Genomic DNA, 16,417 nt, shown 5'->3' with positions numbered 1-16,417 from the left:
ATCATCATCATCATCATCATCATCATCATCATCATCATCATCATCATCATCCTCTGGGGTCTCAGAACTGGTTTGATCTTCCTGTACCTACCTGGGATCCATGAATGGGAGATGTTGGGAACAGAATCCCAAACTTCATTGATGCAAAGCATTTGGTCTACTGCTTAGCTACAACCCCTGCCACAATGGTCACCCAGTGGGTTTCCATGGCTAAGCGGGAATTTGAAACCTGGTCTCCAGAGTCATAGTCCAACACTCAAGACCCTGTCTTATATGTGAGGGTTTTTTTTGGTAGTAATAAAGATCAAAATAAACCGAAGGACAAATTAAGGCTAATATTACTGGCCATATTTCTCCCCGTCTTATCCAGATTTGCATAATCACTTAAGGATTTGTTCTAAGTGCTGAGCGTTTGGTGAATAAGTAGTGACAGGCTATCACAATATTAATGAGAAGTGGTTAGTAATCATAGTTTGATAGAAACCCAGAGATATTTATTTTTGATCATTAACATGAAACCCTGCTAAGGTTGAAATATCTCATTAAAATGGTTGGCATGTTGTCTTTGATGGAAATTATTGTTCAGTTGAAATGAATGACAGTGCCTAAGTGTTTTCCGTCAGATCTTGATAGTTAATTAAATTGATTTTATTGAAATAGTCAACCATACAAAATGCAAACCATTAAGGACTTTATTTGACAAGAAAATAAATTGATCACGTGAATCTCAGTGCTGATTCAGTACTTACATTATCACTATTTCTTTTTTAAAACACCCCATGTATGTTCTATAAACACATAGGGCTATTCAGAGATTGTTACACTTTGAAAAACAAGGGGAAAAAAAGAGGTGACACTACAGGAAGGTTAATTTCTTTGCATAGCAAGCCAAATGAAGATTGATGGCTATGAAGAACAGCAGCAATTGGGTCTGGAGGCAGGAGACATGAAGATCCTTTGCTTTTCAGAGCAGAAGCAAGCAGAGAATTACAATTTTTCAGTTGCTGAACTGCAAGGTCAAAATGTGCTCCTATAGGAAAACTCCTGACTGCATTAAACTTTGAGGCAAACAGCAAGAGACCACAGTGAATTAAATGGAAAAGAGAAACCCATATTTAAAAAGATATGTTGTATTTGCTGAGCCTTATTGTATTCATTTTGGTGAATGTCTCATTAGAGTTGAAACAAACTGAAATTCTAAGTTAGAGTTGGATTTCAACTCCCACAACCCCTTTGCTGTTGACTGTGTTGGATGGGACTGATGGGAGTTTTAGGCAAACCCCCCCCCCCCCACTAAAATAAACAAAAGAAAAGAAAAATACATAGAGGGCCATATGTTAAACATTTGTATATGAAAAGGAAAAAAAAATCAAATTTATCATTCCCCCCAATCTGAACTTTTCAATGATGACTGAATGTGGGCAACTGTCTAGTTTGAAGGTGAAGAATGGCTAGTTCCTAGAGAACACAATCAAAAGCTGCTTCCCACACTTTACTTTTCATTGTTCTTAACCAAAACTTCCACCTGCCAACAGTCACAACCACCTCTCCACTACGTTTGGTGACTGTGCTGTTGGTGGAGCAAAAGCAGCAGGAATGTTCAGGGCTTCTAAATTGGCTTGAGGAGATAAGGTGTTATACAAGTTGTAATGCAGTTTCTCTCTCAGTACAGCAGGAAAATGTGTGTGTATGCAAAGTGTGTATGAGGTGGATTGGCAGGTGAATGGGAACATTTGGCAGAGAGCATATTTGCGTATGGGTGGGAATTTGTTGAGAGAATGAAAGCTGCTTTTTGGAATGCTGTAAAATCTAAGGGCTTGTCTACATGGGTAACTTTCCCTGAATTTCTCTCAGTCTTGGCTTGCAATGTCCTATTCACATGATGCAATGCCAAAACTTCAAATCAGGCCTTTCTTTATAATGCCTGCACCTGATTTGGGGCTTCCTCCCCCTAACACACATTTAAATAACTCACTTTTTGCTATGAGTTTTTGGCTCTCTCTGCAGCAATGACAGTGGCTGCTTCAGTAGCATGGCAGGGTGCTTTATTCACACCTGAGCCGCAGTGCCAGGCAATGAACAACAGTTGGATGGCAAACAGCCGCCTGTCATTTACTCTGGGAGCTTAAAATCTTGCAGCAAAAGAAAGCAGGTAACTAGGAGAATTCAGGAGGAATTTGGGGAAATAATACTTTCAGGGCAGCCTGGACTATTCTGGCAAGTGTAGATCCACCTTAAGTGAATTTGGGAGAATCAGGTAGGAACATGATTTTGAGGAAGACCATTGGGGGAGATAGGAACTGGTGTTTCAGGGCAATAGGTGCAGGATTACAAGATTTGTAGATGTGTGAGAAAAATATATAGATGTGTCTAATATCTGGAGTTGATAGTATATAATAGTATATAAAGTTTAATATTGTTGAACTTATATAACAATTGTTGTTGTGTTCCTTTAAGTTATTTCTGATTCTTCTAGGCTGAAAGAGTGTGCCTGAAAGGGAACTGAATCTTGGTTTCCATAGTCATAGTCCAGTGCTCAAACCATTACGCCATGCTGGCTCTTATAAGAGAGTGAAAATGCATGGGAGAGTGGTAGAGATACTACAATAAACTTGTAAGTAATGATATGATGCTTGTTGTTAATTAGAAGGACATTTGATGTTAATAATCTTCACAAAGATCTTAATAATCATCTTAATAATGGTGACAAGAGGCCGGATTATGCTTGTTTAGTACCATAGAACTACATAGTGTATCCAAACCACATAGCCATGATGTAACAGATATGGGTCTATCCTACAGAATTTTGGGATTTGCGGTTTGATGATGTACTAATGATGTAGTTCAAGGGTGTGTGTAAGAGAACTTTAACAGAGAATTCTAAGTACCTAACTAAACTACGCATATGGATGTAACAGAGGGAACAGATGTTACAAAAGAAGACGGGATCGCTGTTTGAAAGCTATCCCGCCTTCAGTTTCCCCTGTTTCCCAGAATGGCTTGGAGAGCAGACCAACCATTCCACAGAACCTCACCTTGCTTCTTTGCAATGCCAGGTCGGTGAAAAATAAGACCTATATCATCCAGGATCTACTCCTGGATGAGGATGCCGACCTGGCTTGCTTCACAGAGACCTGGCTGGGGGAGGACAGTGCTGCTATATGGGCGCAGGCCCTCCCAGCCGGGTACTCTGTCAGTGAGCAGGTGAGGGGAAGTGGGCGGGGGGGCGGAGTGGCTCTGGTTCATAAGAACACCTTAACCTTGACCAGGATACCTGTCCGGAATAAAATCCATTTCGAGTGTATGTACCTTAGCCTGAAGACCAGGGATAGATTGGGGATTTTGCTAGTCTACCGGCCACCCCGTTGTCTAGGAGACTCTTTGACCGAGCTGACACAGCTGGTCTCTGAGCTGGTGTTGGAGACTCCCAGACTCTTAGTTTTGGGGGACTTCAACATCCTGCTCGAGGCCAGCTTAACAGGCGCGGCTTGGGAGTTCATGGATACCATGACAAACATGGGTCTATCCCAATTGGTCAATGGGCCTACACATTGTGCGGGTCATACACTCGATGCGGTGTTCTGTACCGAACAGGCATATCCGTGGGCGGAGGTGGTAAGCACCTCCGCATTGTCATGGACGGATCATTTCCTGGTCAAGACAGAACTCAGAGCCAATTTCTGCTCCTCTGGGGGTGGTGGACCCATTCGAATGGTCCGCCCTCGAAGGCTGATGGAGCCAACTGGATTCCAGAAAGCCTTAGAGGGTTTAATGGTTGGGAATGCCAGGGATCCTGTCGATGCTCTGGTCAATACCTGGAACACCGATCTTACCAGGGCTATCGACACGATCGCTCCCAAGCGCCCTTGCCATCCCGGTTCTAATCGGAGGCCTTGGTATATACCGGAGCTGAGGAGGATGAAGCGGTTTGGACAACGGCTAGAGCGCAGGTGGCGGAAGACTCGCCTCTTATCTGACAGAACTCGCCATAGGAACTTCCTTTGTTCCTATCGGGAGGCAATACGTGCAGCGAAGAGAGCTTTCTCCTCTGCACGTATTGCGTCTGCAGAGTCTCGTCCAGCAGAGCTGTTTAAGGTGGTGAGGGAGATGACGTAGGTGTCCCCTGCACCAAATCCCTTACTTAACCCGACGACGGCCTGCTGTGACGCATTTAACAACTTCTTTGCAGACAAAATCTCTCAGATAAGAGCCGACTTAGATGCCACCATTGAAACAGAGTCGATAGGCGAGGCGTCCAGTGACTCCGCCGATGTAGTTATACTGGATCAGTGGCAATCTGTGAGTACCGAGGACGTGGACAAGCTGCTTGGTAAGGTGAGGAAGACAACCTGCCCTCTCGACCCTTGCCCATCATGGCTGGCCGTTCAGGGGGGGGGGAATGCATTGATGAGATTCCTCACGGATATCATCAATGCGTCCTTCAGGGAAGGACATGTTCCATCTTGTCTAAAGGAAGTGGCTGTTAGGCCGCTTCTGAAAAAACCTTCCCTGGACCCCCTGGATATGAGAAATTATAGGCCTGTGTCACTGCCGCCATTTTTGAGCAAGGTGGTTGAGAGGGCGGTTGCTCTTCAGCTCCAAGCTATCTTGGATGAAGCCGATTATCTAGACCCATTTCAAACCGGCTTTAGGACAGGCTTTGGGGTTGAGATTGCCATGGTTGCCTTGACTGACGATCTGCGTCTGAGCATCGACGGGGTAGTGTGACCCTGTTGGTGCTCCTAGACCTCTCAGCGGCTTTCGATACTATAGATCACGGCATCCTCTTGGACCGCCTGAGGGGGTTAGGTATCGGGGGCACTGCTTTGCAGTGGTTCTGGTCCTTCCTCTCGGGTCGGTCCCAGAGGGTGCTGCTCGGGGACTGTAGCTCCAGTAAGAGGAACCTCATTTGTGGGGTTCCTCAGGGGGCTATTCTGTCCCCGATGTTATTCAACATCTATATGAAGCCACTGGGTGAGATAATACGGAGTTATGGTGCTGGGTGTTATCAGTACGCTGATGACACCCAAATCTATTTCTCCATGTCTCGTTCGTCGGCCTCGAATTTCAATGGCATCTCTTCTCTCAATGAATGTCTTCAAGTGTTAATGGGCTGGATGAGGAAAAACAGATTGAAACTGAATCCAGATAAGACGGAGGTGCTCACGGTAGCGGCCCCGAAACCAAGAATTGGGTTGCAACCTCCAGTCCTGGATGGGGTCACACTCTCCTCCAGTGACTGTGTTCGCAGTCTGGGGGTGCTCCTCAACTCGTCGCTCCTGATGACAAATCAGGTAAATGCGACGGTCAGGAGCGCCTGCTATCAGCTTCGGCTGACACGCCAGCTGCGCCCTTTTCTGGAAGTAAGGGACCTCAAAACTGTTGTGCACGCACTGGTAACCTCACGCCTGGACTTCTGTAATGCACTCTACTTGGGGCTACCCTTGTGCTTGGTACGGAAGCTTCAGCTGGTATAAAATATGGCAGCCAGGCTTATTTCTGGTACATCTAGGAGGGACCACATTACTCCGGTTCTGAGGTCCCTCCACTGGCTGCCTATTAGCTTCCGGGCCCAGTACAAGGTGTTGTTTATTACCTTTAAAGCCCTAAATGGCTTGGGTCCAAGCTATCTCAGGGACCGCCTCCTCCTGTATAATCCTCCCCGCGCTCTCCGGTCCTCTGGGAGGAACTTACTGCAGCCTCTAAAATCTAGGCTTGCGGCGACCTCCCAGAGGGGGTTTTCTGCTGTCGCCCCCAAACTCTGGAACGACCTGCCGGATGAGATCCGTCAGTTGACATCATTAGACAGCTTTAAAAAAGCTGTCAAGACGGATCTCTTCCGGCAGGCCTTTCCTGATTAACCATCCCAGCCTGAGCTCCCTGATCCCCTCTTTCCTCTCGTGGCCCCATCTTCAGTGATGGTTGAGGATCTCTAGAGGGACACCAGGGTTTTTAGTTTGTTTTAATTATGTTTTATGTTTTGATATTGTGTTTTTAATCTGTCATATTTTTTAATACTTTCATAAGGAGGGGAGGGATTATAATGTTTTTAATTTTATATTTTACTCTGTTATATTTACTGTTGTCAACCGCCCGGATTGGTTTGCCACAGGGCGGTATACAAATAATAATAATAATAATAATAATAATAATAATAATAATTATTATTATTATTTCAGGATTCCATAGGATGGAGATATGTCAGTTAAGGTAGCATGAAAGTGCTATAATTCTACAGTGGGGATACGCCTTATGTGAAGAAAAGTAATTATCTAGGAAATGATGTAAGTACACTCCTATATATTCAGTACTAAATCCAAGTAAGCAGCTGTTGCATTGCATCTTATCCCACAGGTATTTTTCTACTGTTAAAAATGGTCTGATTAATCCATAAATAATTTTCTTGTGGTTGACAATATTTTAATGTTTTTTTATTCTGATGTTATTAAAGTTCTCAAATACAAAGAAGTAAAGTAGGGGAAAAACAATCAATTACAGGATTTTAAAAATTAGCTCCTCTATATTAGAGAAGCAATGTCTCTTCTTTCATCCAGGAAAGCACATTCAATTAAAGGAAATGCCATTTGAAACAAGTCTCAGTCTTTGAGATCGATTCAGCAACAATTGCCAAAGCAATCTTTTTGAATTTAATCCCCTAAATATTAATCTTTCCTTTGTTAGAGTAAACTGGAAACTTTCCATCAGTATGATTGACTTGTTAGTACTTATAAACCATGCTAACAAGATGAACTGATTTTCCAGATATAAATGATGATAATTAGTTATTGTTTATTTACTCTAAAAGACACTAGGCATGCTGCTTATAGATCAGGGGTGGGAATCATGTAATCTTTCATATGTTAGACTATAACACCCATCAGTCTCAGTCATTAGCTAATGGTGAAGGAGTATGGGTATTCTAGTCGAACAACATCCGGAAGCCATACTTTACCCATCTCTGTTCTTGATAGTTGTTAAATATTGTCATTTTTGTAAAGGCTAAAAAAAAAGTAATAATTTTATTCATATATCACCTGGATTTTGGTTTAAAAACAACATTAAAAAGAAAAAAAACTGGTCTTGCAATTTATTGTTGGGAGAGGAAGGAGAAAAAGAACTGAGATGAGATGCTAAGAGCTGGTAACCTCATTTTTTTTCTAGGTTAATAGAATCATTGCCCTCTGTCTTATATAATAATAATTTCAGTGACAAAGGGCCTGAAAAGACAGGGCAAAATAAAGCTGCTTCTAGTCACTTTGGAGGTATGCTATTTAAATGATGCATGTGTCCTAAGAGGGCAGAAGCTGCGCCAAAGCCATGCTCCAGTCCTAAGGACTGGAACACAGCTTTGGTGTAGCTTCTGGTCTCTTAAGATACATGTTCTAATCTCCTAACCTAAAACTATGAGTTCTAAATCCCCAACTTAAAAGTTTGGTATGAGTCTCTTAAAAAACAACTCCCTCCTCAATTAACTTTGGAAAAAAAATATTTACTTGATCTTTATTCTATGGCACTCAAATTATGGTTCACATTCCAGATCAGAACTTGGAAAAGACACATTTTAAATTCTATTTAGTAGCAAAGCTTAGAAATACATTTTATAAAAAACTGAAAACCAGAAACTCACAGAATGCCCTATGCATCATGACCACTGGCCATGCTGGCTATGAGATTCATTGTACTGTAGCCCAAAAAGTACATTTTCAAACTTGATACAATTGTTTCTATAGTTAAATGCAAACCTCACTGGTTCTTCCTAATAATTAACCTTGAGCCACTTGTAAGTGCAGCCAAGATGGGTGATCCAGGTGCCCAGGAATATTGTTCTGTGTCAATACAGAGTCTTCCCAAGACATGATGTTCTAGCTGTTAGAGGTGTGATAGACCTTTCTGCCGCTTTGTGTGTTTTATGCTATATCCAAACAGCAGCTACAGAAGGTGTTGTAAAAACCACCATATGAACTTTGAAAATTTCAGATCAAAAACAGGGTGGGCATTTCGGGCTGAGCTTTACACACTTGCAAGGATATTAACATATTTTTTCTTGTGCATCTGGTAGATGCAAGGACCTGCCTTGTTAAAAACCAGAGGTGTTTGACATTTGTTTTGAATTTTTACAGATTAGCCTATATATGGCTTACATTTTACAACATATGACTTTAGGGGATATTTTGAACATATTTAAGAAAACCACCCGCTCCCCATTTTGTCAATTGGTTTAAACAGGATCAGAGTCACAAATGATGTATTGTTTCAGAAAGCATGATTTGATTTGCAATTCCAAACACGTATAAGGGTGTTTTAGACAAGCCAGCATTGCTAGACAGTAGGGACTGTATGTAGAAAATAGCATGCAACCTGTGATGAGATCATCATGAGCAATATTTGTGTGTCTGTTGCTGTGCCTATGGTACAAATATAAGTGCACATTCAAAAAATCATTTGAAAAGGCAACCCTATTCAAGGACCACATTTTGACTATACAGTAAATGAATCAAAGAAACACACAAACTAATGTTTTGGTCTAGTTCTTTTACTGGAGTACATGCAATGGAATGTTTATGTGTGTGTAACAATTGTACATATTGAACTTCAGTTTTAATAAATAGTCATTAGAACATTATAGAGAGTTTATGCTTTGTAATGACATCTTTCCAACAGTATTTGTTAGCCATTTCATAAAATGATGCCTGTTAAGTTTAATGTCAAGCATTTAAATGAATGCAAGAAGCTTTTCCCCCTCACCTACGCAGTTGTATTTTCATGTTATGCACAGTAAGTACCATCTGTATATAGTCCTATTAATTTCATTGAGATTCAGCAAGTGTATGCCAACACCTGTAGACATAATGCTGCATTTCAAGATCATTATTTGAAGTGTAAATTCTCAGTATACAGAAAATGTGGCTTCATTCTCTTTTGATGTTACCTTCCCAAAGGCTCAAACAGGTAAAAGAAAAGAAAAAATCCAGGAAGATAGCACTATATAGAAACCATAAAAGAAAACCAGGTGTTTGCTCTAGCTTGGCTGAGTATGTTTAGGTTTATTTTAATTGTGTTGTTTTTAATATATCCATTGCATTAATGTATCAATTGCATTTTAAAAAAACATTGTGAGGTGCTTTGAGAATTGCAGTCAAAAACCTGAAAATCAATAAACTAAATCAACAGTAGGGAATCCCTGTTAACCAAGGGGCCAAATTTCTTTTCAGAGAAGTTCTTCCCTTCCAGCAGGAGGCAAAACTTGAGCCCCATTCTCACTAGGCCATTTGCTCTGGATAGAACTGGGCAGATCCGGTTGCCCCCATATCGAATCTTCCCAGAAAGAAGTTCGTACTACCCTTTATCTTGATCGATGTAATTTATCCCTCTGAAGTTCACATTTGCAGTACCGCTTTAAAATGGAGCCTCCTTTGTTGTCAATCAAATTCACTTCCACTTTTATCAAAGGTGACATATCCTACAGCTGTTGGCCAACCGAATGGGTGCTTTCCCCCCTCCTTTAAAAAAAAACACCCGGCAGCAGTGTGCACATATTCTGTCAACTTGTCAAATTTAAAAACCTCTGTGTGTGTGTGTGTTGTGTGTATTTGGGTCATTACAGATTATGGCAACCCTAAAACGACCCCATCCTGGGGTTTTCTTGGCAAGATTGGTTCTGAGGAGATTTGCCATTGCCTTTCCCTTGAGGCTGAGTGTGATCCCCCCAAAGTCATGGGTTTCCGCAGCCTTCCCTCTGAATGCCAGCCTCTCGCTTCCCCTTCGCTTCCAGCCCAGCATTTCCTCCTCTTTGGAACCTCTTCCCTTCCCTTCAAGCCCAATGCCACCTCCGAAGCCCTTGCCTCCTCCCATGCCATCCTCTTTCCTTCCCTTCCATCCCAAAGCATGCTCATAATCTGTCACAATAATAATAACAATAATAATACCTCACCTCAGAATGTCATCTCTGCATCCTCTTTCTTTGCTTTCCCTCTGATTGCCTTCACACATTATGTATCAATTTGCCAAATTTAAAAGAAAACACAAGCATTTGCATATTCTGTCTCACACAAATGCCACTTGCAAAGTGACATGCCGTGCCAGCAGCAAGCAAATTAAAGGGAAATGTAGCACAAGCCGACACATTTGATCAATATGTATCAACCTGTAGAACAAGCATTCGCATAATCTGTCAAAAATAAAATTACCAAAAAAGAGAGAGAGAGAAAGCTGCCTGCGAGAGGGAGGCATGTTAAGCCCTTTGCCCTCCCTCTGACCTAAATCCCTCCCCTGAACTTGACCCCATCATGACCAAGCCCAAGTTCACATTTGCCGGCAGCAGGGAAGAAACGGGTTTCTTTCAGAAAAACCGCTCTAAGGGAGAATTGAGTGTGAAAGACCCTCCCTAATTCTGATGTGTTTAAACCGGTGACAGTGGGAACTACCGACTTTTAATCCGGGTTACAATTCGGTACAAAAGGTAGTCTGAATGTCTCCTTGGTTAATAACACATTACACTATTAAGTAAAGGTAAAGGTTTTCCGTTGACATGACTGCCTAGTCAAAACCAATTGTAGGGGGTGGTGATCTTCGTTACTAAGCTGAAGAGTCAGTGTTGTCAAAGATGACTCTATGACCATGTGGCCAATATGACTGCTTGGAACTCTGTTAGTTGTTATGCCTGCTTCCTGTGATAGGCTGCTCAGGTCCCATTATAAACAATGCATTGTAAAATGGTGTTGTTTATGTAAAATGGCAAAATCAAAGTTTGTTTTTTGTTTTTGTTTGGAATATTTTCAAATTATGGATGGTTGAATCCATGGATATAGAATCTGTGGTATGGAGAGCTGACTGTATATAAATTGTAAGCCATCTTGAGTCTCATTTGTAAAAGAAATATGGGATATAAATCAAGTATAAAAATAATAAATAGGACATATCTGAACTCAGCCTCTCATTGTTTTCCAGAAATTTCCAGGTCTGGGTGCAACAGAAAGCCTTAGTGCCACCAGCTAGTACACAGAAGACTGAGAATCCTTGAACAATAAAAGGGTTGGGTTTTATACTAGTTGTACTATTGTGCAGCTTGGGCAATGAATCAGTAAGCCCATAGTTTGAATTTTGTCTCTGCCTTGAAATGACAAGCTGATTTTAAACACTTTGGCAGAACACTTCATCTCAGCTTTAGTAAACCTTCCCTACTTCACATCCACATATGTAGCTATTCCCATATCCATATCTACATCTATTTATAGCTGTATCTATAACTATATCTAATCTATCTATATCCACATCTATATTTGTTAGCATGGTTAACTACCCTTGAGTTGGCTCCAACTCATAGCAACCCTGTGGATGAGATATTTCCAAGAGCCCCTGTTTTCCACTGCTCTGCTTAGGTCCTGTAAATTCAGGCCCATGATATCCCTGATTGAGTCTATCTATCCAGTGTGTGGTCTTCCTCTTTTTCTACTGTATTCTACCCTCCCTAGCATTATTGTCTTTTCTAGTGAGTCATGCCTTTTCATGATGTTGCCAGAGTTTCATCATCTTTGTTCAAACCTGATCTGTTTAAGGACCCATTTGTTAGTCATTGCACTGTCCTTCTTGGAAGTTGGATACAAGATTTGTGGGAACCTATGCAATCACTGCCCAAGTCAACCCAATGGCTTTTGGGCTTCAGCTCCCCAGGTCCTTTCACATGCATCTTGTATTCTACCATTTTTGTTGGTTTCTGCCTTGGATGATTGTGAGAATGCTGTACCTGGATCTCCACCAGACCTGCTACTGGTATATAGGGAGGAAGAGTATGAGGTGGCTCAAATTCTGGACTCTCAGAGGCATCGGAGGCACCTTTAGTACCTGATTTAATGGTTGGGGTAATGCTAGAAGAGTATTCATGGGAGGGCACTTTAGATGTATCTGCTTCCAACTTGGTTTGGTGCTTTCATCACTGTTACCCCAACAATCCTAGTCCTCCTCATTCTGGGAGAGGATGATGACAGAAGGGAGTGGTGTCATATCCTGACTCCAGAACATGGATGTGAACTCTGATTCAGAGAATGAATGAGTAGATCTGCTGGGACCTGCTGCTGAACTAGAGCAGGAGAAGGTTCCAAAGCCACATGTCTCAGAGACAGATCAGAGTGTAGTACCAGCTCTGGTAGAGAGTCCTACCCACTCAGGTAAAGAAAATCACTTACCCCTACCTACCTTTGCTGAGTGGAGACAACAAAGAGGACTTGAGGAGGTCTCAAAGCAGCAGTTAATTAAACAGCAGCTATGTTGAGCTGCTGATCTATAAATTCCCATCCCTGCCCTCCAGGAATAGGAGAATATTTGACTTACTTGGCTCCTTGCCTTGTTCCTGAACTCTGTGCTTGATCTGGACTGTGTTTGTCAACTCTGGATGCCATTTACCTGATTTGGACATTGCTAAACTCTGTTTGGGACCTAATGCTTCTATTTACTAAAGTAAAGTAAATGATAATTGCAACCTACTCTGCGTCTGGTCTTGCTCATTAGCTGCTGCACTGTCATGCCTTTGAGAGCATTCCATAGCTTTTCACGATCTATCTAGGCAAATGCTTTGCTATAGTCAGTTTTGCTGATTTTCTTCTGGAATTCCTTAGTGGGTTCCATTAACCATCATATATTTGCAATGTGGTCCCTAGTATCTCTTCCTTTTCTGAATGCTGTTTGCAACTCTGGGATTTCTCTTTCCATATATATTTGGATTCTATGCTACAGAGGTTTGAGTATAATTTTGCTTGTGTGGAAACTTAATTATAGAGTCATAGAATTGTAAAGCTGGAAGAGACCACAAGGGCCATCCAGTCTAGCCCCCTGCCATGCAGGAACTCTCAATCAAAGCATCCCTGACAGATGGCCATCAAGCCTCTGTTTAAAGACCTCTAAGGAAGGAGATTCCACTACAATCTGAGGTAATGTGTTCCACTGGCGAACAGTTCTTACTGTCAGGAAGTTCCTCCTAATGTTGAGGTCGAAACTCTTTTCCTGCATTTTGCATGGTTTTCTAGTTCCTGCAGTCTTTTATGTCTCCTTTTATGTGGATGGGGATGTATATTGATCGTTTCCATCTGTTGGACACCATTTTGTTTTCTATATTTGCTGGCATATTTGAGCTATCACTAGAGTTGTTTCTGTTTGTGCAGACTGTAGCAACTCTATTGCTGGTGACTTATTGTTCCCAATATCTCTTATTACAGCTTCCACCTCACTCTCAGGATTTGAGGTTCATCTTCATATGGTTCTTCATTCCATTTGTTGTTTTTTTTCTTTTCTTTCATATAACTCTTCTGTGTATTGCTTCCATTGTCTTTTTATTTCTTCTTGATCTTGTAGTATTTTCCTTTTATTGTCATAGAGTATTGTGACCCTTGGTTTGAACTTTCCTTTGATTGCCTGGATCTTGCAGAAGAGGTTCCTCATTCTTCCTTTTTTGTTGTTGTCTTTTATTTCTCTGCATTGGTTCTTATAGTAGTTTTCTTTATCCTTGTGCACTAGCCATTGGATAGTTGTATTCAGGGTTCTGGTTTTGTTCCTATTTCCCTTTCCTTTTGCTTCTCTTCTTTCTTTTACTGCTTCAAGTGTCTCTCCTGCTATCCATTTTTTTTCCTTTTTGGCCACTGCTATTGTCTTTCTGCATTTTTCCTTGACTATGTCCTTGGTTTCTGGCCATAGTTCCTCCGATTCCCAGTCAATTATGCTTAATAGCACAATTCTATTTCTTAAATTATTTATAAATTCTGTTGGTATATTGTTCAGGTCATATTTTGGTATGATGACTGTTTTTATTCTATTTTTTAAAAAAAAATATATATAATTAAGTAGTTGATGGTGTCCTGATTCACCAAACACATACACAAGCCGGCTAGGAGGGAACCATCAACTGATAGTGGAGGCAGAGGCTGTAAATTATCAGAAGCTAGAAAGAGTCCTAGCCTATGGAAGTCCATTAGATGAAAAGCATTCATCAAAAAAATCCTAGTCAAGGGAGGCAACAAGAATCAAGTTCAACACAGTCCAAGGATTGAAGAAACCAAGAAGTCTGAAGTATGAGGTGTGGGAGTCTGGAAACAGGTTTCAGGGACAAGAATGCTGACCAGGAAACAGACAAGTTGCTTTTAGCATTCACCTTAGGCAAACTCAGCTCTTAAATGGCCTGACATCAGTTGGTCCCAATCAGAACTTCCTTGTTGCTGCTTGGCCCACAGCCCGGCTAAGCGTCTTTGTTCTATATGTTTCTCTCTCCATCTTGATTGAGGATTTAGGACCCCAGCTGTGTCCTCTGCCTCATCAGCAGGTGAGTCTTGCCTTTGTCCTGCTGGCTGAGGCTGCTCTCAGTAGGGATAGCTGCATCCTGTTCTCTGAACTTTATCACATGGGAGCCTTCCTGTCCGTCGATCGCCATGAAATCATTAGAAATCATAAAAGAAGCATGACTGGGATTCACACCCCTGCACACTTCTCTCATGAGTAAATAGTTATGGAAGCATTGGGACTCACTTCTCCCATCAGTAAATTGTCCTTGGAGCTGGCTCCATGACAATTTACTGATGGGAGAAGCTTTCCCTGATGTCTCCATGATGATTTACTCGTGGGAGAAGTGTGCAGAGGTATGAACCCCGATCATGCTTCTTTTATGATTTCTAATGATTTCATGACAATCTACTCACGGGAAGCCTCTTGTGTGATAAAGTCCTCTGTCTGGAAAATTTGCCTCCTCATCAGATTCTGCCTCTGGCTCCTACTCCTGCAGCTCCTGGCTCATAACACTTGGTTTGTTTTACAGTCAGTGCCTAGTCTATTTTTGGGTGCAAGAACAGAGCTTCTCCATCTTCTGCTTGCAATTATATAGTCTACCTATCTCTGTTTTGACCATCTGGTGATGTCCACGTGTATAGTCTCCTCTCTGGCTGCATGAAGAAGGTATTTGCAATGAATAGGTTGCTGGCCTCACAAAATTCTATCAGTCACTCTTGTGCTTTGTTCCTTATACCTAATATGAATCTTTCTACTCTTTTCTTTGCTACCAACTTTAGCATTGCAGTTCTCTATGATTAACTTTCAGTCCTATGTTGCTGGACTTTCTTCCTGGACTTCTTCAGAGAATCTCTAAATTTCTTCTTTCTCTTTCTCTGTGGTTGGTGAATATATTTAAATTGTGGTGTTATTTATAGGTTTCCCCTGTAGCCTTATTGAGATGATTTGGTTTGACTTTGCATTGTATGCTTTGACAGATTTCACTACAACACTCCTTAGTATGAAGTGTAGTTGTCTGAATCAAAATGACTAATTCCTGTCCATAGTATTGCTATGTTAATGCATTCCATTTAATCTTTTACAGTGGACCGTTACAGACGGGCCTTTTAGTACGGAGTCAGTCCGTATTAGGGTTAGGAAGGTGCGGTGCTTCCGCACCTCCCTAAGCCTAGTACGGACTGAGTCCGTACAAAATGGTGGCGCCCCATCTACATGAGGGCCGCCATGACGATGTCACGACCGCGCCACCTCTATATGGGGCGGCGCAGACATGATGTCGTTGCTCCGCGCCAGGGCGCTTAGTGCGCCCTTTGCGCGGAGCAGGAAGGAGCTCCATTTCGGAGCTCCTTCCTGGTTTGTGCCACTGGGTGCAGCCTTCACACAGCTGCACCCAGCGACGCAAAGGAGAAAGGGGCCAACCGGCCCCTTTCTCCTCCTCCCCACTGCCGCGAGATGTCCTTGGGGCCCTGGTGGCGCAGTGGTTAAATGCCTGTACTGCAGCCATTCACTCAAAACCACAAGGTTGCGAGTTCAAGACCAGCGAAAGGGCCCAAGCTCGACTCAGGCTTGCATCCTTCTGAGGTCGCTAAAATGAGTACCCAGACTGTTGGGGGCAAATTAGCTTACTTGCTAATTAGCTTACTTGCTGTTCACCGCTATGATCTTTGGAATAGCGGTATATAAATAAAACAAATTATTATTATTATTATATCATCTAAGATACCTTACTGTAAGAGTTATTATAAGAATCCAAAGACGATAATGTGCATGGAGTACTTTTAATGTTACAAATGATACTATAGATCTAAGAATTTTATTTATTTATTTATTTATTTATTTTTACTATAGAAAAATAGAAGTTTGGTGTCAGGTTGACTGTATGAATGAGAGACCTCACAGAGACCCTCTCATCAACAATTTTGTTCAACACCTATATACTCAGGGTTGTGGTTTCCTTGATTGAGATGATTCACTTGCAATGAAGTCTTTCTGTTTTCCTACTGCCATCCACTTTTCCAAGCACTGTAGTCTTTTTTATTGAGTCATGGCTTCTCAAGATCTAGCCTTAGTTTAGTCATTTTGATTTCTAGTGAGAGTTCAGACTTGATTTGCTTTAGGACCTATTTATTTGTCTTTTTGGCAGTCTGTCTGT

This window comes from Sceloporus undulatus, chromosome 3, assembly GCF_019175285.1.
Source record: "Sceloporus undulatus isolate JIND9_A2432 ecotype Alabama chromosome 3, SceUnd_v1.1, whole genome shotgun sequence".
NCBI classification, from domain to species: Eukaryota; Metazoa; Chordata; class Lepidosauria; order Squamata; family Phrynosomatidae; genus Sceloporus; species Sceloporus undulatus.
This window is presented reverse-complemented; position numbering follows the sequence as displayed.